Source organism: Chiloscyllium punctatum, chromosome 1, assembly GCF_047496795.1.
Source record: "Chiloscyllium punctatum isolate Juve2018m chromosome 1, sChiPun1.3, whole genome shotgun sequence".
NCBI lineage: Eukaryota > Metazoa > Chordata > Chondrichthyes > Orectolobiformes > Hemiscylliidae > Chiloscyllium > Chiloscyllium punctatum.
In genome coordinates, this window is record NC_092739.1 from 162407026 (window position 1) to 162431248 (window position 24223).

At 44.8% G+C, this 24223-nt stretch overlaps 1 non-coding gene across 1 annotated transcript; it reads left to right on the forward strand.

Annotated features, from left to right (window-relative positions):
* The first annotated feature begins 8577 nt into the window (after window positions 1–8577).
* Window positions 8578–8650, forward strand: trnav-uac (transfer RNA valine (anticodon UAC)). The gene has a single exon. It is a non-coding gene; the product is annotated as a tRNA-Val (tRNA).
* Window positions 8651–24223: the final 15573 nt, after the last annotated feature.

Consider the following 24223-nt stretch of genomic DNA (forward strand, 5'->3'; position numbering starts at 1 on the left):
CCAAATGGACAACCTAACATTTTTCAATGTTCTACTCCATCAAAGTAGGGGTGGCACTGGATTTGTAATCCAGAATCTCTACTGTCCCAATGTGAAGTCTCTCTATAATCACAGCAAAACTTCACTTCTGTATTCCTTCACCTGTGATGAAGGTGCCTGCATGTTTCACCTGCATGTTAATTTTTAGTGATTTATGAAATGAGAGTATTATTAAGAGTGACCACTGCACAGTCATTGTGGAAACTAAAGTCCTACCTTCACATCAAGAATACCTTCCATTGTGTAATCTTGATCAGCTGGGCCAATGGGCTGAGGAGTGACAGATGGAGTCGAAAGTGCGGTGCTAGATCCAAGGAGCAGGAAAAGTGATGTTTCAGGCAAAAGCCCATCATCAGGAATAAGCTGATGAAGGGCTTTTGCCTGAAACGTCAATTTTCTGGCTCCTCAGATGCTGCCTGACCTGCTGTGCTTTTCCATTACCACACTCTCAACTGTGATCTCCAGCATCTGCAGTCCTCACTTTTGCCTGAGTGACAGATGGAGTTTAATTTAGATAAAATGCAAGGTATTACATTTTGGTAAGAAAAACTAGGGCAGGACTTATTGAATAGATTACTTACAGTGTGGAAACAGGCCATTTGGCCCAACAAATCCACACCAACCCTCCAAACAGCAACCAACCCAGACCCATTCCCCTACACCTAACACGACAGACAATTTAGCATAGCCAATCTACTTAACCTGCACATTTTTGGACTGTGGGAGGAAGCCAGAGCAAACCCATGCAAACCCCACACAGACAGTTGCCTGAGGCAGGCATTGAACCCAGGTCTACTGGCGCACTGATGCAGCAGTGCTAGCCACTGTGCCACCGTGCCTTAATGTTGTCAAACAGACCTAGAGGTTAAGCTAAATGGTTCCTTGAAAGTGGCATTACAGGTATACAGGGGGGTAAAGGCAGCGTTTGGCATGGTTGCCTTCATTGGTCAGAGCATTGCATAGAGGAATTGGGATGTCATGTTATGACATTGGTGAGGCCACTTTTCATAAAGGTCTGTTTCCTAGGCTAGGGGAATTCAAAACTAGAGGGCATAGTTTAAGGGGACAGGGAAAGTTTTAAAATGGACCTGAGAGGCAAGATTTTTACACAGAGGTGGTGTATATGTGGAGTGAACAGCCAGAAGAAGTGCTAGTTGCAGGTATTGTTACAACATGTAAAAGACATTTGGATAGATACATGAATAAGAAAGATATAGAGGGATATGGGCCAAACATGGGCAAATGGGACTGTTTAGTTTTAAAAATCTGGTTGATATGGATGAGTTGGACTGAAGGATCTACTTCAGTATCACTCTATGTTATGTGACACTGTCACTGTGCTAAGTGTGATAGACTTTGAACAGATCTAGCAATTCAAGACTGGACATCCATGAGGCATTATGGGCCATCAACAGCAGCAGAATTTTATCCAGCACAATCTGTAACGTCATGACATGGGATACCCGCCACTGAACCATTACCATCAAGCAAGGGGATCAACGCTAATTCAATGGAGCTTGCAGAAAGGCATGCCAAAGCTGGACCAAACATACCCATAAATGAGATGCCAACCTGGTGAAGCTACCAAACAGGACAAGTTGCGTGCCAAACAGCATAAGCAGCAAGTGACAGATCTAAATGATCCGAGAGTGTGATGCTGGAAAAGCACAGCAAGTCAGGTAGCATCCAAGGAGCAGGAGAGTTGATGTTTCAGGCATAAGTCCTTTATCAGGAAATTCCTAATGAAGTCGATTCCCCTCCTCCTCGGATACTGCCTGACCTGCCATGCTTTTCCAGCACTGCGCTCTCGACTGTGATCTCCAGCATCTGTAGTCCTCACTTTCTCCCAGACCTAAATGATCCCACAACCAAAGGATCAGATCTAAACTCTGTTGGTGTGCCACATCCACTCATGAATGGTGGTGGATAATTAAACAACTCAGGACGAGTCTCCACAAATATCCTAATCCTCAATGATGGAAGAGCCCAACATATCACTGCAAAAACTAAGGCTGAAGCACTTAGAGCAATCTTCAGTCAGAAGTTGATGATCCATCTTAGCCTCTGCCAGAGGTCCCCAGCTTTCAGTTTTCAACCAATTCAATTCTCTCCATATGATATCAAGAAATGGTTTGAGGCACTAGGTACTGCAAAGATAGGCTCTGACAGTATTCTGGCATAAGTATTGAAGACTTGTGTTCCAGTGTATATGAATAGGAAGGGTTTAGAGGGATATGGGCCAAATGTAGGCAAATTATTTTAGGCTATCTAGTCAACATGGATGAGTTGGACCAAAGGGTCCGTTTCCACACATGTCAATGACTCTGTAACTTGTCGCTTCCCTAGCCAACCTCTTCCAGTAGAGTTGCAACATTGGCATATACCTGACAACCAAGTTGCCCAGGTATGTCCTATACACTAAAAGCAGGACAAATCCAACCCACTCTTTACTGCCCCATCAGTCTGTTCTCCAACATTAGTAAGTGATGGAAGGTGTCGTCAATAGTGCTATCAAGTAGCACCTGTTGAACAATAACCTGCTCCGTGATGCCCAGTTTGTGTTCAACTAGAGTCAGTCAGCTCCTGACCATATTACAGCTTTGGTTCAAAAGGAACAAAAGAGGTGAAGTGAGAGCAATAGCCCTTGATAGCAAGGTTGCATTCAACCTAATATGGCATCAAGAAACCCTTGAAGAACTGGAAGCAATGGGTATCAGGGGGCAAACTCTCCACTGGTTGGAGTCATACATGGCACATAGGAAGATGGTTGTGGTTATTGGAGGTCAGTGACCTCAGCTCCAGGATATCTCTGCAGGAATTCCTCAGGGTAATGTCCTAGGCCCAACATATTTAATCCGTGGCCTTCCCTCCATCAGAAGGTCAGAAGTGGTGATGTTTGCTGATGATTACACAATGTTCAGCACCAGTCGCAACTCCTCAGACACCAGAGAAGTCCATATTCAACCGCAAAAATATCTGGACAATATCCAGGCTTGGGCTCACAAGTGAGAGAAAGTGAGGACTGCAGATGCTGGAGATCAGAGTGTGGTGCTGGAAAAGCACAGCAGGTCAGGCAGCATCTGAAGAGCAGGAGAATCAGCATTTCAGGCATAAGCCCTTCATCAGGAAGGGTTTTCAAGTGGCAAGTATCATTTGCGCTGTACAAATGGCAGACAATGACCATCTCAAAAAAAGAAACAATCTAACCATTGCCCTTCAACATTCATCACCAAATCCCCAACCATCAACATCCTTGGGGTTACCATTGACCAGAAACTGAACTGGACTCACCATACATTTCATCACCATTCTAGGTAACATCATCAGTGAGCCTCCGGTGAAGCACTGGTGTTAGTGATCCACTTTCCATTTATGTATTTAGGTTTCCTTGTGTTGGTGATGTCACAGAGAGGAATAATTTAGCCCATTCCTCCATCATAAGTGGGGATGTTCATTGATGATTGCACAATTTTCAGAACTTCTGTTCCAAGATGGCAGTGGAGTAGGACACTTCAGCTGGAGCTTGTCTGCTCTGCCTATTTCTGTTGTCTTCCTTTTCCTTTTGGTTTTTTCATCTTCTCCTCTCTCACCACTGGTGATTCCAGGCCTCTGGTGATGACTGCAGAACTCCGGCAATGACTCCCAGCATGGCTTAGAGGCCTCCCAGGCTGACTTGACAGCCTCCCAGCTCCTGTGGTTGCCTTCCAGCCTCCAGTGGTGGCCTCCCAGCCTTCATGTTAACCTCCTGTGGCAGCCTGCCAGTCTGATATGCCAACCTCCCTGCTCTGTGTAGTAGCCTCCCTGGGCATCCTGTCAGCCAGACATGGTAGTCAGGATCAATCTCGCAGCCTTGTGATCTTCAAGCTGAAGTTGGTGTGGTTTGGAGCCAGGACCTGGTGCAGACTGGAGGCTAAATGCCAGCATGGAATAGGTTGGAAGACTGCTGTCCTGGACTTTTATTTCTGCAATGCTGGACATTTTATGTCTCTATTTTTGAAGATCTTGTAGCTAAAGAAGCTGTACCATGTTCCTTTGTATATAACATGGTGTGGTCAGTGGTGATGTATAAACTCTTCATTGTACTTATTGAGTACACGTGACAATAAAGCTCGTTCAATACACTTCAATATTTATTATTCCTCAGATACTGAAGCAGTCCCTATCTGAACATAGCAAGACCTGGGCAACATCCAAGGGGAGGGAATGAAAAGTCGTAAACACTTTCACACTACAGAAATTTTAGGCAATGCCATCTCCAGTTAGAGAGAGAGAGAGAGAATCTAACAATCTTCGCTTATCATTCAACACATCATTTCCCACGGTCAACATCCTGAGGGTAACTCACCTCCTGACTCCACAAAGCCTGTCCACTATCTACAAGGAGTGTGATGGAATGCTGCCCGCTTACCTGGAGGAGAGGATCATCCAGCAACACTCAAGAAGCTTGACACCATCAGGATAAAGCAGCCAAGTTGATTGCCACCACATCCTGAAGCATTTGATCTCTCCATTGCTCAGTAGCAGCAGTGTGTAGTATCTAAAAGATGTAGTGCAGACATTCATTCAGTCTCCTTAGAAAGCACCTTAAAATATTACCATCTGGAAGGATGAGGGCAGCAGATACATGAGAACACCACCGCCTGCAAGTTCCCTTCAAGCCACATGGCAAACTGACTTGGAAATATATTGGGTCAAAATCCTGGAGTTCCCTCCCAGCAGCATTGTGGATCTGCTTACAACACATGGACTGTGGTGGTTCAAGAAGAGGCTCACCATCACCTTATCAAGAGTCATCTAGTCAGGAGCAATTGTCATCCCGTGATAGAATAAAAATGAGAACCATATACTCTGGAGAGACAAATCCCGGATTCTTAAAATAGCCGGAATGAGAATAGCATAGCTGATGTGTATTACAATTAGGCAGAGTAGTTGGTGGAAGGTCATATTCTTGGGGAGCACATAACCTGCAAAATGATGTGTTAACAATATTGACCCTAAAGATGGTACAGGAGGGTTTGCGTAGGAGATCACCAGGATGAAAAATCCTTGGCGGATAGGATCAAGGATAACCCAAGGCATTTTATGCGTATGTGAGAAACCTGAGAATGACGAGAACGAGGGTAGGTCCGATCAAGGACAGTAGTGGGAGACTGTGTATTGAGTCAGAAGAGATAGGAGAGGTCTTGAACAAGTACTTCTCTTCAGTATTTACAAACGAGAGGGACCGTATTGTTGAAGAGGAGAGTGTGAAACGGACTGTTAAGCTAGAAGAGATACTTGTTAGGAAGGAAGATGTGTTGGACATTTTGAACAACTTGAGGATAGACAAGTCCCCCGGGCCTGACGGGATATATCCTAGGATTATGTGGGAAGCAAGAGAGGAAATTGCAGTACCGTTGGCAATGATCTTCTCATCTTCACTGGCAACGGGGGTGGTACCAGGAGACTGGAGAGTAGCGAATGTTGTGCCCCTGTTCAAAAAAGTGAATAGGGATAACCCCGGGAATTACAGGCCAGTTAGTCTTACTTCTGTGGTAGGCAAAGTAATGGAAAGGGTACTGAGGGATAGGATTTACGAGTATCTGGAAAGTCACTGCTTGATTAGGGACAGCCAGCACGGATTTGTGAAGGGTAGGTCTTGCCTTACAAGTCTTATTGAATTCTTCGAGGAGGTGACCAAGCATGTGGATGAGGGTAGAGCAGTGGATGTAGTGTACATGGATTTTAGTAAGGCATTTGATAAGGTTCCCCATGGTAGGCTTATGCAGAAAGTCAGGAGGCATGGGATAGAGGGACATTTGGCCAATTGGATAGAAAACTGGCTAACCGGTCGAAGGCAGAGAGTGGTGGTAGATGGTAAATATTCAGCCTGGAGCCTAGTTACAAGTGGAGTTCCACAGGATTCAGTTCTGGGTCCTCTGCTGTTTGTAATTTTTATTAATGACTTAGATGAGGGAGTCGAAGGGTGGGTCAATAAATTTGCAGATGATACGAAGATAGGTGGAGTTGTGGACAGTGAGGAGGGTTGTTGTCGGCTGCAGAGGGACTTTGATATGATGCAGAGCTGGGCTGAGGAGTGGCAGATGGAGTTCAACCCTGCCAAGTGTGAGGTTGTCCATTTTGGAAGAACAAATAAGAATGCGGAATACAGGGTTAATGGTAGGGTTCGTAGTCAGGTGGAGGAACAGAGGGATCTTGGGGTCTATGTAGATAGATCTTTGAAGGTTGCCACTCAGGTGGATAGAGTTTGTAAGAAGGCCTATGGAGTATTATCGTTCATTAGCAGAGGGATTGAATTCAAGAGTCGTGAAGTGATGTTGCAGCTGTACAGGACTTTGGTTAGGCCACAGTTGGAGTACTGTGTGCAGTTCTGGTCGCCTCACTTTAGGAAAGATGTGGAAGCTTTGGAGAGGGTGCAGAGAAGATTTACCAGGATGTTGCCTGGAATGGAGAGTAGGTCGTACGAGGATAGGTTGAGAGTTCTCGGCCTTTTCTCGTTGGAACGGCGAAGGATGAGGGGTGACTTGATAGAGGTTTATAAGATGATCAGAGGAATAGATAGAGTAGACAGTCAGAAACTTTTTCCCCGGGTACAACAGTGTGTTACAAGGGGACATAAATTTAAGGTGAAGGGTGGAAGGTATAGGGGAGATGTCAGGGGTGGGTTCTTTACCCAGACAGTGGTGGGGGCATGGAATGCGCTGCCCGTGGGAGTGGTAGAGTCAGAATCATTGGCGACCTTTAAGTGGCATTTGGATAGGTACATGGATGGGTGCTTAATCTAGGTTAGAAGTTCGGCACAACATCGTGGGCTGAAGGGCCTGTTCTGTGCTGTATTGTTCTATGTTCTATGTTCTATGTTCTATGTTCTTTCAAATGAGCTTTAAAGAAAGGATAGATAGGCTTAGGTTTGGAACAGAGAAGGCTGAAAGTGGACTTGATTGACATATATAAGATTATGAGGGGCATGAACAGGGTAGATAGATTTCGGCTGTTCCCTTAGTTGAAGGGTCAATAACAAGGTGGCATAATTTTAAAGTGGAAGGCAGGAGAGTGTTTGAGGTAAATGTTTTCACCCAGTAGGTGGTGGGAATCTGGAATGCACTGAAGGTAGTTAACGAGGGAAACCTCACAAGCTTTAAAAGGTGCATTGATGAGCACTTGAAGTGTCAGAGCATTCAACACAAGTCAAGAGATGGGAATTGGGAGTAAAGATTTAAAGTAGTTTAGTCTGTGCTGACTCAATGGGCTGACGGGCCACTTTTGTCCTGCATGATTCAACAATCCAAAAGTAAGTGTTTTTGGGATTGGACTTAGTAGACTGAAGTTATCAGGGAAGTACTCCTGACCAAAATTACCTTTAAATACAAATTAGAAGATGCAAGTCACTTCAGGTATGCCAGTATTTACAGTCAATTTCTAAGTGAGAGACAGTAGTAGCGAATGCAATGTTGTCTCTTATCTCAAGAGGGTTGGAATATAAAAGCAGAGATGTACTACTAAGACTTTATAAAGCTCTGGTTAGGCCCCATTTGGAGTACTGTGTCCAGTTTTGGTCCCCACACCTCAGGAAGGACATACTGGCACTGGAACGTGTCCAGCGGAGATTCACACGGATGATCCCTGGAATGACAGGTCTAGCATATGAGGAACGGCTGAGGATACTGGGATTGTATTCGTTGGAGTTTAGAAGATTAAGGGCAGATCTAATAGAGACGTACAAAATAATACATGGCTTTGAAAAGGTGGATGCTAGAAAATTGTTTCTGTTAGGCGAGGAGACTAGGACCCGTGGACACAGCCTTAGAATTAGAGGGGGTCATTTCAGAACGGAAATGCGGAGACATTTCTTCAGCCAGAGAGTGGTGGGCCTGTGGAATTCATTGCCACGGAGTGCAGTGGAAGCCGGGACGCTAAATGTCTTCAAGGCCGAGATTGATAGGTTCTTGTTGTCTAGAGGAATTAAGGGCTACGGGGAGAATGCTGGTAAGTGGAGCTGAAATGCGCATCAGCCATGATTGAATGGTGGAGTGGACTCGATGGGCCGAATGGCCTTACTTCCACTCCTGTGTCTTATGGTCTTATGGTCTTATGGTCTTTTCTGGAATGTGTTAGTGTCTGCAGTGGCTTCTTGGAGGGGGTCTGTATTTATAATGTATTCAATGTGAGTGTCAGTAACTATGTGGGGATCATTCAAAATGCTTCAGCTTCGTTTCAAGGTCATTGATTAAGTCAGTAAATTGTCAACATTGCGTCAGTATTTGAAGACTTGATTGTGGTTTGCATCAATATTGCTGATCTGTGTTTCAGATCATTTGTATCTTTGCGTGGGGTGTGTGGGACAATGTTTAAAGTTGTTGCTGACATGATTCAGTATTAGCAGGGATAACCAGTCGTTTGATTTGATTTGCAGATATTGCTGAGGAATGAATGTGCATGTGCTCTCAGGTTTGCAAGGATTCCCTGAAAGTACATCTGCTATTTGGGTGTTTTCCCACATACAGAATTGCATCAGTATTACTATGAGCTTATGTGAATGGTTTCATGGTGTAGTGGTTATCACATCTGCTTTACACGCAGAAGGTCCTGGGTTCAATCCCCAGTGGAACCAGTGACTTTTAAATCACTGTGTTGAAACTTTGATGGCATTTTATACATCGAGTAGAGGGGGAGTGAAGATGACTGGACGGCTGGTTTGTTGATACAGAGTGATGCCAATAGTGCGGGCAGAATTCCTGCCACAGCTAAGGTTACCGTGAAGGACTCTCCTTCTTATCTGCACCCCTCACCCGAGGTATGGTATGCCCTCAGGTTATCATCTCTCACTAGAACGGGCGGGCAATTCTATGATTTGGTAAGACTCTGGCATCTTTACTTTTTTACAATAAATCCAAAATTCTGCTTCCCGTCAGTTTGAGAATAATTGCCTGGATTTTCTGATGACCAGTTGTTTCCAGGGTATGTGAATCCATGTCATGGCAGACTCCAAAGAATTGCCCTGGAAATTGAAGATTCCACCAGGCAGTTCCGTGAAACTGGAGGATAGGCCCTTTCCTGATGTTACTTGCATTGATAGCTCGTTGGTTAAAGATTGGAACTGCAAACACGGACTTAATCATTAGAAAAGTTTCCAGGTTATTGCAGAAGGCTACACCCAAAATGTCGACTTTTCTGCCTCCTCTTGCTGGCTGGCTTGCTGTGTTCTTCCAGCTTCCTGCCTGTCTACTCCAGCTTATTGAAAGCAATCGTCCTTTCTCAGTATATATTCCCCTTGTTATTTATCCTGTAGCATGTCTCTCAGCGACTCAGCTACTGTGCCACTGAGAGATGTACTGCAGGATAACTTGAAGCTGAAGTTTTGAATGAAATTGCGGAAGAACTCACTCAACCCCAAGAACTTGATGTTTTCCTGGAATGAGAAACTGTGTACAATATGAAGCTTTGCAGCATAGTATTGGTGGTGTTCTGTTACTGACTCTGGGCTGGTAGTCCAGTACCTCCAGACAAATATACTTCAAGAAAGAGATACATTTTTAGCTTTAACATCCACAAGGGGTATAGGTTGAACATGGGAATATGACATTGAACAGTGAGATGGATGATCATCCATGGTCATTTTGAATGGCCAATTATACTTAAAGGGTTGAATGGCATAACCGCTCCTAATTTCTATATTTTAATGTTGTTGAGGTAGAATCACAGAATCTCTACAGTGTGGAAACAGGTTCTTTGGCCCAACAAGTCCACACAGACCATCTGAAGAGTCTCCCACATAAACCAATTCCCCTACCCAGTAACGCATCCCTGAACACTATGGGCAATTTAGCCCATCTAACCTGCACATCTTTGGATTGCGGGAGGAAACCGGAGCACCCAGAGGAAACCCACGTAGACACAGGGAGAGTGTGAAAACTCCACGCAGACAGTTGCCTGAGACTGTAATTGAACCTGAGTCCCTGACGCTGTGTAGGGGATCAAATCATATCATGGCAAAACAGAACAGCACAGGAACAGGCCCTTCTGCCCAACTTGTCTGTGCTAATCTGAACTAATCCCATCTGCCTACACTTGGTCTGTGTCCCTCTATTCCCTGTCTGTATCAATCAAGATGCCTCTTAAATTTTACTTATCATATCGACTTCTACAACCTCCTTTGACAGTGCATTCTGGGAATCTACCACCCTTTGTTTAAAAAAGTTTATATTCAATAAAAATCCAAGGTTAAAAGCTAGTATAATGTTGACCATGTAAGCATGGTTGTAAAAAACTCATTTGATTCACTAATCAGGCCTATATATGACTCCACATCCACTGCGATGTGGTTGCCTCTTAAAAACTGCCCTTTAATTTAGCCTAAAAAGCCCTAAGTTCAAGGATGGGCAATAAATATTGTCCTGGCTGAAAGCTTTGGGCCCTGGTATATTTGTTGGCCTTTTTCCATTGCTGTATGGGAGATTTTCAAGGTTCTCAGGAGTTGCTCCTGGAATGCTACTACATGTGGAGTCTAATGTGGAGACCTCCTCCTTGACTCCAATGCTGTCCTCTTCAAATGAATGAAAAAAAACCCTGTACAGTACATACTGGACCCATATATGTCTGATTGGGTCATTTGAGTCTCAGTGAACTTGTTCTTTGTGAGATTAATCACTCTGTCAGCTGGCTATTTGCTGGAAGAAGTGCATTCCCTACATGTTACTGTACACTAGGAGGTTGGCTCAGTACAATAAACAAAAGTTAAGCTTCGCGTTATCTGGTTGAAAGATGGCTGGTGTATTTGTGTGTAAATGACATGATTTGACACTGGCAAAACTCAACTGGTGCTATGAAGACAGAGATTTCCTTTGTGTGGGTATTCAGTCAAAATTGCCAATACACCTTGTTTAAATCTTGGTAACATAGCACCAATAAAGTAGGTAATGCAGCCCAAAAACAGTTGTTGGAAAAGCTCAGCAGGTCTCACAGCATCTGTGAAGAGAAATCAGAGTTAACGTTTCATCCGGAGAGTTCCGAGGAAGGGTCACTGGACTCAAAATGTTAACTCTGATTTCTCTTCACAGTCGCTGTCAGACCTGCTGAGCTTTTCGAGCAATTTCTATTTTTGTTTTCGATTTACATCATCTACAGTTCTTTCAGTTTTTATTAGGTAATGCGGCCTATCTTCCAGCTGGATACCGAGTAGGAATCAGCTCTATCTTTTCAGTAGTCAACTCACAACCTGTGGAGTCATCGAGCTTGGGCATTAATACAACAGAGGAGCTCCAGCTGCTGCTGCTGAGTCTATTAGTTGGTGCTTCACAATGTAGTTAACCTCCTGCCAAACAAAGGGGGTGAGGGTGGCGGCTTTTCCAAACCTAGGCAAGAGGGTTGTTGCCTTATGGGAAAGGCCTTTCCCACTTCAATATCATGTAGAATTAGGGTAGAGTAAACTTGCATGAGACTGTAAATGTAGTGAGCAGCCTTATTAAGTCCATTTGCTGTTCCACACATCGATGGGTGAATGAGAGATCTAGGATCACAAGTACTCTATATCGGTTAGCTGTGAAGCAGCAGGCTTAATGTGAGCTCCAGCCATATCTCCCTCCAATTTATCCCTATTATTATCCTCATACTCTTGGCCAGTAGCAACGGGACCTGCAATGTGGATCATTTAAAATGCATCGGTTTTATTTTGAAATCATTGACTGTCAGTAAATTGCCGGCATTGTGTCAATATCTGATCTTCTTAGCAGCGATATTGCTTTATCCTAGTGGCCTGACAAATCTCTGCTTTTCCTCCAAGCTGGGGACTCAATTAAATAGCTTTATTCTTGAGCATCTTGATGATATGGCACAAGTCACTGAACTGGGCTTCTAAGGGTTCACCTGGACCGCTAAAATATGGTCTTCTGGCTGAAAGCTTAGGGCCCTGGTGTATTTGTTGGCCTTTCTCCATTGCTGTATGGGAGATTTTCAAGGTTTTCAGGAGTTGCTCCTGGAATGCTGCTACACAGTCTAACATGGAGACCTCCTCCTGTATTCCAAAATGTTCTCCTTGATCAGTTTCAGAGGCTCTCTCACTTGATGTCTGTAAAATAACAAAAGTAAAATCCATGGATTCAGTGGGTGAGTTCCTGGTGGTGATCAGAAGAAAATCTAGTCCTTTTTTCCCCAGTTACAGGGGTACTCAGAGTCATTCAGCACAGAAACAGATCCTTCAGTCCAACCAGACCACGCCAAACGTGTTCTCAAACTAAACTGGTCCCACTTGTCTGCTTTTGGCCTATATTCCTTCAAATATTCACAAACTTATCCAAATGTCCTTTAAACATTGTAACTGTATCTGCATCCACCACTTCCTTTGGAAGTTCATTCCACACACCAAAAACTCTCTCTGTTAAAAAAAAATGTTGTCACATCCTTTTTAAAATTTTTCTCCTCTCACCTTGAAAGTAATCCTCCTCATTTTGAACCCCCCAACCTTAGGGAAAAGATGTTTGCTATTCACTTTATCCATGCCCCTTATGGTTTTGTAAACTTCTAGAAGGTTACCCTTCAACCTCCTACGATCCAGTGAAAAAAAGGTCGCAGCCTATCCAGCCTATTTTTATATCTCAAACTCTCTATTCCTGGCAACATCCTGGTAAATCTTTTCAGAACCTGCTCCAGTTTAATAATATTTTTTCCCATAGCAGGGCAACTTGAACTGGACACAGTACTCGTGGCAATGATGATTGTTCTTAGGGTCTGACAGTGTCATTGTAAATCCCTCCCACCAATGACTGTGGATGATAATCTAATATATTTGAGCCCTGATCCTGCTGGATCCCACTGGGCAGACTATGTCAGGTGAAGAATTGGGTCAAATCCCACACCACTGCTCTGTTGGATATAGTTCTCAGGAACATCCCGTGGGAAACGGGTAGCCAAGTTCATGATGATGAGGATGTACTTTTGGTCCCATACAGCAGGTGTCCCACACAGTCTGTTAACATTTTGCTGACCGATTCCATGGAACAAAACCTTAGAGTAGGTGATGGCCCAGTGGTATAATCACTAGAATATTAATCCAGGGACCCAGGTCCACTACAATTTGCGGAGATGTGACCACTTGAAATACTGGCTGATGTGGGAGTGGGTTTTGCATTTTCCAATACTGCATTTTGCATTGACCAGCTGGCTGCAATATTTCTCTGCGGTACCTTGGCAGCACTGCCATCTGGTGGTCACTGTCTACAGTGGTCTATGAGGGAGACCTTCATTCCTGCATCCACACTTCTTTTTTTAAATGTTAAAAATCACACAATACTAGGTTATGCTCCAACAGGTTTAATTGGAAGCACTAGCTTTCTGAGCGTTGCTCATTCATCAGGTGGTTGTGGAGTACACAATTGTAAGACACCAACCTGATGAAGGAGCAGCGCTCCGAAAGCTAGTGTGCTTCCAATTAAACCTGTTGGACTATAACGTGGAGTTGTGTGATTTTTGACATTGTACACCCCAGTCCAACACAGCATCTCCAAATCTTTTTTTAATGTTAGCAGCATTTAGGGATTGCTTCTGTCAAAGCTTCAGACTGAGTTATGGTTTTGAATGCCAGAACATTTTGTGGGCATGTTACCAAAGAAGGTCTCTTTATTATCTCCTTGATGTCTTGTAGATTCCTGAAAAGCTTTCAGACAACCAGATCAGAGGGTTTTCTGTTTGCAGCATTGCCTCAGACTCTGCAGACTGAGCTTGCCTTGCTATAGACCTTGTGAGAGACAAAAAAAGTAATTGCAGATGCTGGAATCCAAAGTTGACAAGCAGGAGCACAGCAAGCCAGGTAGCATCAGGAGGTTTCGGGTATAACCCATTAATTTGTGAGCACACAGTTAGGGAGAGTGCCAGACACATTCTCCTGGAGCTGTAAGGACTCTCTGACTTCAGTGGACTTCTCATCCACACAGAAGATGAGTAAGGCAGTCACTGATCCTGGGCAGTCAGTAAAGAGGAACAGGCACGTACCTTTCTGTAAGCCCCATCACCAAGACCTTGTCCATGCCTTTCCCCAGACCAGCATTTGACCAGCCCCATTAGCCCTTACAGGCTTGCTTGTCTCACCCTATGGAAATCTGACCATGTTTCTTTTGAATACAAATTCCTGGTACCATTCAGGGATTTGGTTAACCTCATCCTCTCTCTCAGGAGTGCCCCAAAGAGATTCACAGCTACAGTCAGAACTGTAGCCAGGTCTGTGTGTTGCCTAACTGACTTTCATTCTCTGCACAGTGTGGCATGTGCCCTGATGACTTTCTTTTTTTGCCTGTCAAAAACTGTGTAATTGGTTTTCAGGAAACTGAACAGCTTGGAGCTGGGAACAAGTTACAGAGAGAAAATGAAGTGTTCTGTTCATCCCTAGACCAGAAGCAGTATCCCTGTTCTCTGCAGAACAAAACTCACTATAAACCTGAAGAAAACCATCTTTTGTGTGTCTCTTACCAACCAGTGGAAGCATTTGGAAAAAGATGGTTGAAGCAACTCCTGGTCAGCGGAACAGCCATACAACAGAACCCGGGATAGCGTATCCATTGTGTGTGTAAGTAAGGAGAGAGCGTATAAGGAGATTGGATTTTAGTTAGTGGTATCATATGCTGATGGTTTCTAACTATTTACCTGTAGCTAGTATTTGTTGTTCAGTGTAGAAACCTGGTCTGTGCAATCTGGAAGGAGAAAGTGAGGACTGCAGGCACTGGTGATCAGATTCAAAAAGTGCAGTGCTGGAAAAGCACAGCCTGTCAGGCAGCATCCGAGGAGCAGGAGAATCAACGTTTCCAGCATAAGCTTTTCATTCCTGATGAGGAGCTTATGCTCGAAATGTCGACTCTCCTGCTCCTCTGATGCTGCCTGACTGGCTGTGCTTTTCCAACCCCACACTTTTTGATTCTGGACCATTCAATCTGGGTCTGAAAGTCTAGAACCTTATAAAATCTTTAACTTTCATGATGATCCGGGCATCGTGAGTCTCAAGTTGCAGCATGCTACCTCAGTCAATCTTAATAAAGTTTCGGTGTTTGTCCAGGATTGGTTTAGAAATAAAAGAAATGAGGATTTGGGTGTGGTATGAGTAAATTATACAGCAGAAAGAAAACACCAGGTTCTGTACTCTTCAAGAAACATGGACACATAATCCAATATTGAAAATGTATCTTTCTCATTCAAGAACTTCTGACTAAACAATTTTAGCAGACCTCTACCATAGACCAATTTAAATGGATTAAATGGAAATATCAAAGGATTTCTGCAAGTGGCAGAGTTGTTGCTGATCATCTTAAAGGGAATGTAAAGACTGGTTGACTTTGTGGTTAAATTAGAGATAGCATTGCCTAAAGACAATGAGCTAGCAAGTCAGAGTTAATTGAGGTAAAAAAGTGTGATACTTGGATTTAGGGGAAATACAGAAAAGGCTGAGTCATTCAGGCAGTGAAATATCAGAATTGGTGATACTTAATGAAATTTGAAGTGGCTGGAGAGTGAGCACAAAATGAAACACTGGGGAACAAATTCCAAAGGGAAGTAAAAGACAAGGTCACTTCCTCAGATCAAAAGGGGATACACTGAGAGTGGGGCGGTCCAAAACTAGAGGGCATAGGTTTAAGGGGAGAGGGGAATGCTTTAAAAGGGACCTAAGGAGCAACTTTTTCACACAGAAGGTGATGCACATATGGTTTGAGCTGCCAGAGGAAGTGGTGGAGGCTGATACACTTACAATGTTCAAAAAAGTATCTGGATGGGTATATGGATAGGAAGGATTTAGAGGGATATGGGCCAAATGCTGGCAAATGGGACTAGATTAATTTAGGATATCTACTCAGCATGGACATGTTGGATCGAAGGCACCGTTTCCATGCTGTACATCTCTATGACTCTGTGTAGAACAATTACTGAGAATAAAAGCAGAACATCCTCACAATTATTAATATGACAATTTAATTCCCAGATGCTATTTGCTTAAGGACCATAACAACTGGGATCTTAATGGAAACATTAACACAGACTGTCACAAATACCCACAGACTGGGACAAATCATTGGGTTTCTTCTTATTTGCCTCCGGAGATTCTTAACCCATTTAAATTGGTCTATGGTAGAGGTCTGCTAAAATTGTTTAGTTAGAACCTTGAATGAGAAAGATACATTTTCAATTATGGATTATGTGTCCATGTTTCTTGAAGACAAGCGTGTAGCATAATAGAGGGATATTTAAAAGTCTCACAATCTCAGCAAAATGTAAGAGCTGTCATTGACTTCAGGAAGTAAGTTGGAGGGCACACCCTTATCTACATCAGTGGAGCTAAGGTGGAGATGGTTAACAGCGTCAAGTCCCTAGGAACAATGATCACCAACAATATGTCCTGAACCACCTGTTATGGACCAGGCCAGACCCCTCAAAGAATTTCAAGAAAATAGCCCCGACCCGAACTTTTCTCGTTGTTTTAAGCAGGTGTATAGTGGATATTTCAGGAGTGATGCAGCTGGCCCAACCACTCAGTTTTAAACAAAACAGAATTTATTTACAGAATGAAACATACAAAAGAGAACTGAATTTATAATTACTTAACCTGTTTGAAAATCCAATCATTTCTATTGCAACTAAACGATACTGTTCCAAATACTTGCAACATCCCATAAATATTCCCTTGGCAAAAAAAAAGGTAAAATCAAACACAGGTTCTTACAGGAGAGATGCCAGAGAGAGAAGATCAGCATGGAGCTGTTTCTTTGACCAGCAGCCTCAAAGAGACTGTTTGCTAAAACCCAAGCAAACTAAACCTCTGAACTGGGAGAAGTGGTCATTCCCCTTTCATTGTACAAGTGTTTTAAAAGCCTTTTCAAGTAGACATTTCCAGCCAAATCGATACCTCTGCATATATGACCCCTCTGAAAAATGTCTAAGGACAACAGAACGTTGTCAAAGGAGCAGCATCATCATACCCCTACGTTGATGCAATGATCAAGAAAGCACAACAACATCTCTACTTCCCCAAGAGGCTAAGGAAATTCAGCATGTCTGTAAAGCCTCTTATCAATTTTTATAGATTCACCATAGAAAGCATTCTGTCTGGATGCATTGTGGCCTGGTACGGCAACTGCTCTGCCCAGGACTGTGAGAAACTACAGAGAATTGTGAACATCATGCAAACCAACCTTCCATCCATTGTTTCTGTCTATACTGCTTCCTGCCTCAGGAAGGGAGCTGACAAAATCAGAATCCCCCCACACCCCAATTATAATCTCTTCCATCAGGCGGAAGATACAAAAGCTTAAACACACAGATTCAAGAACAGCTTCTTCCTTGCTGTGATTAGACTCCTGAATGGACCTTTCAAATTTTAAATTTATTATTGATCTTGCTTTTTGTGCACCTTCTCTGCAGCTAAAACATTGTATTCCTCACTCTGTTCTATTACCCTGATGCACTTTGTATAGTAAGACTTGCCTGTACTGCACGCAAAACAGAACTATTTACAGTACCTAGGAACATGTGACAATAATAAATTAAACCAAATCAAGTGAAAATGCAACCCATTCTAAAAGATGAAAGACTTAAGAGCAATCTAGGTTTGTTCAATATATTGTATTAGTTGCATGACACTATGATCTTGCGTTATAAATTCTGTGTCTTATGATCCTGCCCCAGTAGCTACCCGACGAAGGAACAGAGCTCTGAAATTTAGCACTTTGAAATACACCTGTTGGACTATAACCTGGTGTTGTGTGATTTTTAACTTTTTAGCATGTAGCAACACCTGGGAAGAATATTGAAGGCACGTCAGAGACTTCATTGTTCAGAATATTGAGGAGAGGAGTTAGGATGTCATGTTGCGGCTGTACAGGACATTAATGAGGCCACCTTTAGAATACTATGTACAATTCTGACTGCTGATCTATAGGGAAGGGGTTGTGAAACTTGAGAGGATGTGGAAACGATTTACAAGGTTGTTGCCAGGACAGGAGGGCGAGAGTTCTAGGGAGAGGCTGAATAGGTTGGGGTCTTTTGCCTCGGCATGTCGGAGGATGAGGTTTATAAAATCATGAAGGGCATGGATAGGATAAATCCCAAACATCTTTTTCCTAGGCTGGTGGAGTCCAAAACTAGAGGGTATAGGTTTAAGATGAGAGGGGAGAGATTTAAAAGGAACCTTTTTTTCTCACAGGTGGTGGTACCGGTATTGAATGAACTGCAGTGGTGGAGGCGGGTACAATTACAACATTTAACATCTGGATGGGTACTTGAATAGGAAGGGTTTAGAGGAATATGGGCCAAATGCTGGCAAATGGGACTAATTCAGATTGGAACTCTGGTCGGCATGGGTGAGTTGGACTGAAGGGTGAGTTTCCATGTTATATGACTCTATGACCTATTAAATCAATTACAATTGGCTGATTTAGTGATAAATTTAACTAAATTTGAGTTTGCAAAGTGGTCCCTTATTTTTAGCATGTCATCTCCAAGAACTTAACCCGGCATGGCAACCTTCCATTAGCGCCAAGAGAAAAATGCTGGAAAACTCATCAAGCAGGGAGAAATAGAATGCACCATAAAAATTGAGCATACACCAACTTTTATGCAAGTACAGAGGAATGTAATGGAAGAAGGGTTGGAAGAATAAATGGGAATGAGATAGGGTAATAAGTGGAAGAGATTAATGGGATAGTAGTGCACCGCTAATGGAAATGGTATTGAGATAAGTAAGCAAAGTAAAGAAGGTGTAAAATACACAGCAGAATTACTATTGGCAAGTGAGGTCTGAAACAATGGGTGCAATAGTTATGATCTGAAATCATTGAACAGAATATTCAGTGATAGTTTGTAGTGTTTAAATGAAAGAAAAGATGCCTTTTTTTGAATCTCAGCTTAAAAATAGCAATGTTTGTTTCCCTATTGGTTAACTGGATGATTAGCTTGAACACATTATGGATAGTATTCTTCCTTTGTCACTTATACTCTAGTCACTCATTTCTATGTTACCACCACAGTGGGTCCTCACATCTGCAAACACTCAGTCACACCACCACCAGTGCTCAGTAGCAGTAATGTGTGCTATTTACAAATACACTGCAGAAATTCCCCAAGGCTTCTTAGGAAGCACCTTCACAATCACTTCCACCTAGAAGAACGAGGGCAGCTGATACATGTGAACACCACCGCCTTGAAGTTCCGAGGGCAGTATGGTGACTGAGCGGTTCGCACTGCTGCCTCATAGCACCAAGCACCCAGGTTCGATTACAGCCTCAGGCAACTGTGTGTGGAGTTTGTGTGTTCTCCTGGTTTCTGCTGGGTGATCTGATTTCCTCCCACAGTCCAAAGTTGTGCACGTTAGGTGGATTGGTCATGCTAAATTACCCATACTAATTGGAGATGTGTCAGTTAGGTGCATTAGCTTTGGGAAATGTAGGCTTACAGGGATAAGGTTGGGTCTGGCTGGGATGCTCTTTGAAGGGTTGGTGTGGACTTGTTGGGCCAAATGACCTGTTTCCACACTGTTGGAATAATATTTAAAAAAATAACCACTCACCATTCTGACTTGGAAAATATATTGCTGTTCCTTCAGCATTGCTAGGTCAAAATCATTGAATTCCTTCCCTAAGGGGTCCCTACACCCCAAGAAGTCTAGCAGTTCAAGAAGGCAGCTCACTACCATCTACTGAAGGGCAGCTAGGTATGGGTAATATATGCTGTCCCAGCCACCACTGTTCACATCCCATTAGTGAAGTTTTTTTAAAAAAACCGAGCCATTGAGAGGAAGTGCAGAAATAATATATGACTGCAACTTTGTGACACAGGTACAGAATGATGCAGGTGGCCCTCAAAGTGTTTGCGTATTCGGTGTTTGGTGTCCTCCAATGTGCTATTGAAGAATTGATGGACATTTAACCTATCATGCTCAGACATGATGGGTCAAATAAGCATCTCCTGAGCAGTAACAATGTTGAAATTCTGTGATTCTACATTAGTAAGTTTGGTACTGCTGGCGAACTGTACTTATTCTGGATTAGTGGTGCTGGAAGAGCACAGCAGTTCAGGCAGCATCCAACGAGCAGCGAAATCGACGTTTCGGGTAAAAGCCCTTCATCAGGAATAAAGGCAGTGAGCCTGAAGCGTGGAGAGATAAGCTAGAGGAGGGTGGGGGTGGGGAGAGAGTAGCATAGAGTACAATGGGTGAGTGGGGGAGGAGATGAAGGTGATAGGTCAGGGAGGAGAGGGTGGAGTGGATAGGTGGAAAAGGAGATAGGCAGGTAGGACAAGTCCGGACAAGTCATGGGGACAGTTACTGAGCTGGAAGTTTAGAACTAGGGTGAGGTGGGGGAAGGGGAAATGAGGAAACTGTTGAAGTCCACATTGATGCCCTGGGGTTGAAGTGTTCCGAGGCGGAAGATGAGGCGTTCTTCCTCCAGGCGTCTGGTGGTGAGGGAGCGGCGGTGAAGGAGGCCCAGGACCTCCATGTCCTCGGCAGAGTGGGAGGGGGAGTTGAAATGTTGGGCCACGGGGCGGTGTGGTTGATTGGTGCGGGTGTCCCGGAGATGTTCCCTAAAGCGCTCTGCTAGGAGGCGCCCAGTCTCCCCAATGTAGAGAAGACCGCATCAGGAGCAACGGATACAATAAATGATATTAGTGGATGTGCAAGTAAAACTTTGATGGATGTGGAAGGCTCCTTTAGGGCCTTGGATAGAGGTGAGGGAGGACGTGTGGGCGCAGGTTTTACAGTTTTTGCGGTGGCAGCGGAAAGTGCCAGGATTGGAGGGTGGGTCGTAGGGGGGTGTGGACCTGATCAGGTAGTCACGGAGGGAACGGTCTTTGCGGAAGGCGGAAAGGGGTGGGGAGGGAAATATATCCCTGGTAGTGGGGTCTGTTTGGAGGTGGCGGAAATGTCGGCTGATGATTTGGTTTATGCGAAGGTTGGTAGGGTGGAAGGTGAACACCAGGGGTGTTCTGTCCTTGTTACGGTTGGAGGGGTGGGGTCTGAGGGCGGAGGTGTGGGATGTAGACGAGATGCGTTGGAGGGCATCTTTAACCACGTGAGAAGGGAAATTGCGGTCTCTAAAGGAGGCGGCCATCTGGTGTGTTCTGTGGTGGAACTGGTCCTCCTGGGAGCAGATCCGGCAGAGGCGGAGGAATTGGGAATACGGGATGGCACTTTTGCAAGAGGTAGGGTGGGAAGAGGTGTAATCCAGGTAGCTGTGGGAGTCGGTGGGTTTGTAAAAAATGTCAGTGTCAAGTCGGTCATCATTAATGGAGATGGAGAGGTCCAGGAAGGGGAGGGAGGTGTCAGAGATGGTCCAGGTAAATTTAAGGTTAGGGTGGAATGTGTTGGTGAAGTTGATGAATTGCTCAACCTCCTCGCGGGAGCACGAGGTGGCGCCAATGCAATCATCAATGTAGCAGAGGAAGAGGTGGGGAGTGGTGCCGGTGTAATTACGGAAGATCAACTGCTCTACTTAGCCAACAAAGAGACAGGTATAGCTGGGGCCCATACGTGTGCCCATGGCTACCCCTTTGGTCTAGAGGAAATGGGAGGATTCAAAGGAGAAATTGTTAAGGGTGAGGACCAGTTCGACCAAACGAATGAGAGTGTCGGTGGAAGGGTACTGTTGGGGACGTCTGGAGAGGAAATAAACAGAGGGCTTGGAGGCCCTGGTCATGGCAGATGGAAGTGTAGAGGGATTGGATATCCATGGTGAAGATGAGGCGATGGGGGCCAGGGAAACAGAAGTCTTGGAGGAGGTGGAGGGCGTGGGTGGTGTCTTGAATGTATGTGGAGAGTTCCTGGACTAGGGGGGATAGGACAGTGTCGAGGTAGGTAGAGATGAGTTCAGTAGGGCAGGAGCATGCTGAGACAATGGGTCAGCCAGGGTGGTCAGGCTTATGGATCTTGGGAAGGAGGTAGAACCGGGCAGTGCGGGGTTCCTGGACTATGAGGTTGGAAGCTGTGGGTGGGAGATCTCCTGAGGTGATGAGGTTCTGTATGGTCTGGGAGATGGTGGTTTGGTGATGGGGGGTGGGGTCATGGTCGAGGGGGCAGTAGGAAGAGGTGTCCTCGAGTTGACGTTTGGCTTCAGTGGTGTAGAGGTCAGTGCGCCAGACTACCACTGCGCCCCCTTTATCCGCTGGTTTGATGGTGAGGTTGGGATTGGAGCAGAGGGATTGGAGGGCTGCGCGTTGTGAAGGTGAGAGGTTGGAGTGGGGGAGGGGGATAGACAGGTTGAGGCGGTTAATGTCCTGGCGGCAGTTGGAAATGAAGAGGTCGAGGGCAGGTAATAGGCCAGCACGGGGTGTCCAGGTGGATGCAGTATGTTGGAGGTGGGCGAAGGGGTCCTCGGAATGTGGGCGGGGATCCTGATTGTGAAAGTAAGCTCGGAGGTGACGGAAGAATTGTTCGACATCACGGTGTGTATTAAATTCATTGATGCGTGGACGGAGGGGGATGAAGGTGAGTCCTTTGCTGAGGACTGATCGTTCGTCCTCAGTGAGGGTGAGGTCTGAGGGGATGGTGAAAAATCGGCAGGGCTGGGAGCTGGGATCTGGTGTGGGTGTAGAGCTGGGAGTGGGGGCGGAACCTGTAACTGGAGTGGGTGTGATGGTGGGGGGGAATGGGGGTGGAGTCATGAGCAGGGGTAGTGTTCCCCTTGGGGTTCTGGGGGGTGGGGATAGTGACAGTGGGGTCTGTGGGGGGCATGTCAGCAGAATGCAGGTGAGTGGCACTGGAGGGGGCGGAAGTGGTGGTGACCACGGCAGTAGGGGTGGCGGGAGTCACTGAGCATGTGGCATCAGTGATGATGTGAAGGGCAGAAGTGATGTCAGGTGTGATGCATGAGGAAATGTGAGGGGGGGAAGTGGTTGTGGGAGTGGCCATGATGGGGGACGGAAGTGACATCATCAATCAGCGTGGGGGTGGTAGCTGCATCAGCCGCATGGCTAACCGTACTTATTGGCCATTTGTTATTGCTTTCCAGTAAATACCATGCCGAGCCTTTCAGGAGAACAGTTAATCACAAGAAATGTCACATGGAATCTGCTGAATTCAGGGACTAATAAAAGAAAAGATAAAGTCACCATAGTGTTACTGGACCATAGGGCTGCTGTCTGATTCGAGATGACTGGTGACTAATCTGAGGGTCAGCAGGTGAGGAGAGAGATCCTTCAAGGAGAGTCCTTCATCATCACCTCAGCTTGTGTGGGAATTAAACCAATGCTGTCAGTATTAGAGTCATAAAGATGTACAGCATGGAAACAGACTTTTCTGTCCAAATTGTCCATGCCGACCAGACATCTGAACCTAATATAGTTCCATTTCCTAGGTCTTGGCTCACATCCCTCTAAACCTTTCTTATTCATATCCCAATCCAGATGCCTTTTAAATGTTGTAATTGTACCAGCCTTCACCATCTCCTCTGGTTATTCCATACACGCACCACCCTCTCTGTGAAAAGGTTATCCCTTAGGTACCTTTTAAATCTTTCCCTTCTCACCCTAAACCAATGCTCTCTAGTTCTGGACTTCACCACCCCAGGGAAGTCTATTTACATTATCTATGCTCCTCATGATTTTATAAACCTCTATCTGGTCACGTTTCAGCCTCCGACACTCCAGGGAAAACAGCCCTACCCAATTCAACCTCTCCCTATAGCTCAAATCCTCCAGCCCTGGAAATATCCTTGTAAAACTTTTCTGAACCCTTTCAAGTTTTACAACATCCTTCTGTTAGGAAGGAGACCAGAATTCCTCTACACCACAAATCAACCATCCAGCTAACTGACTCAATGCAAGTGCCAAAAGAACTGCAGATGCTAGAATCCAAGGTAGACAAGGAAATGGCTCGAAGAACCTGGCAAGCCAGGCAACATCAGGAGGTGGAGAACGTTTTGGGGTATTAATTCCTGAAGAAGGGTTATATCCGAAACATTGACTTCTCCACCTCTTGATGCTATCTGGCTTGCTGTGTTCTTCTATCCTCCTGCTTGTCTACTTTCAATATAACTGCCAGCCAATACCAGTTATTGCCACAAGGAGGCTCCTTACTGATTTGGCACCGCGCAGGCGCTAATTCCCCGAGTGGGCAAGTCTGGTTAAAATGGAGGGGAAAACACTCCAATTCCCAGCATGCTCAGGGCCCAGCTTTGTGACCGAGAACTATCGATCTATGTTACGTCATCACGCAGCGCCGGGA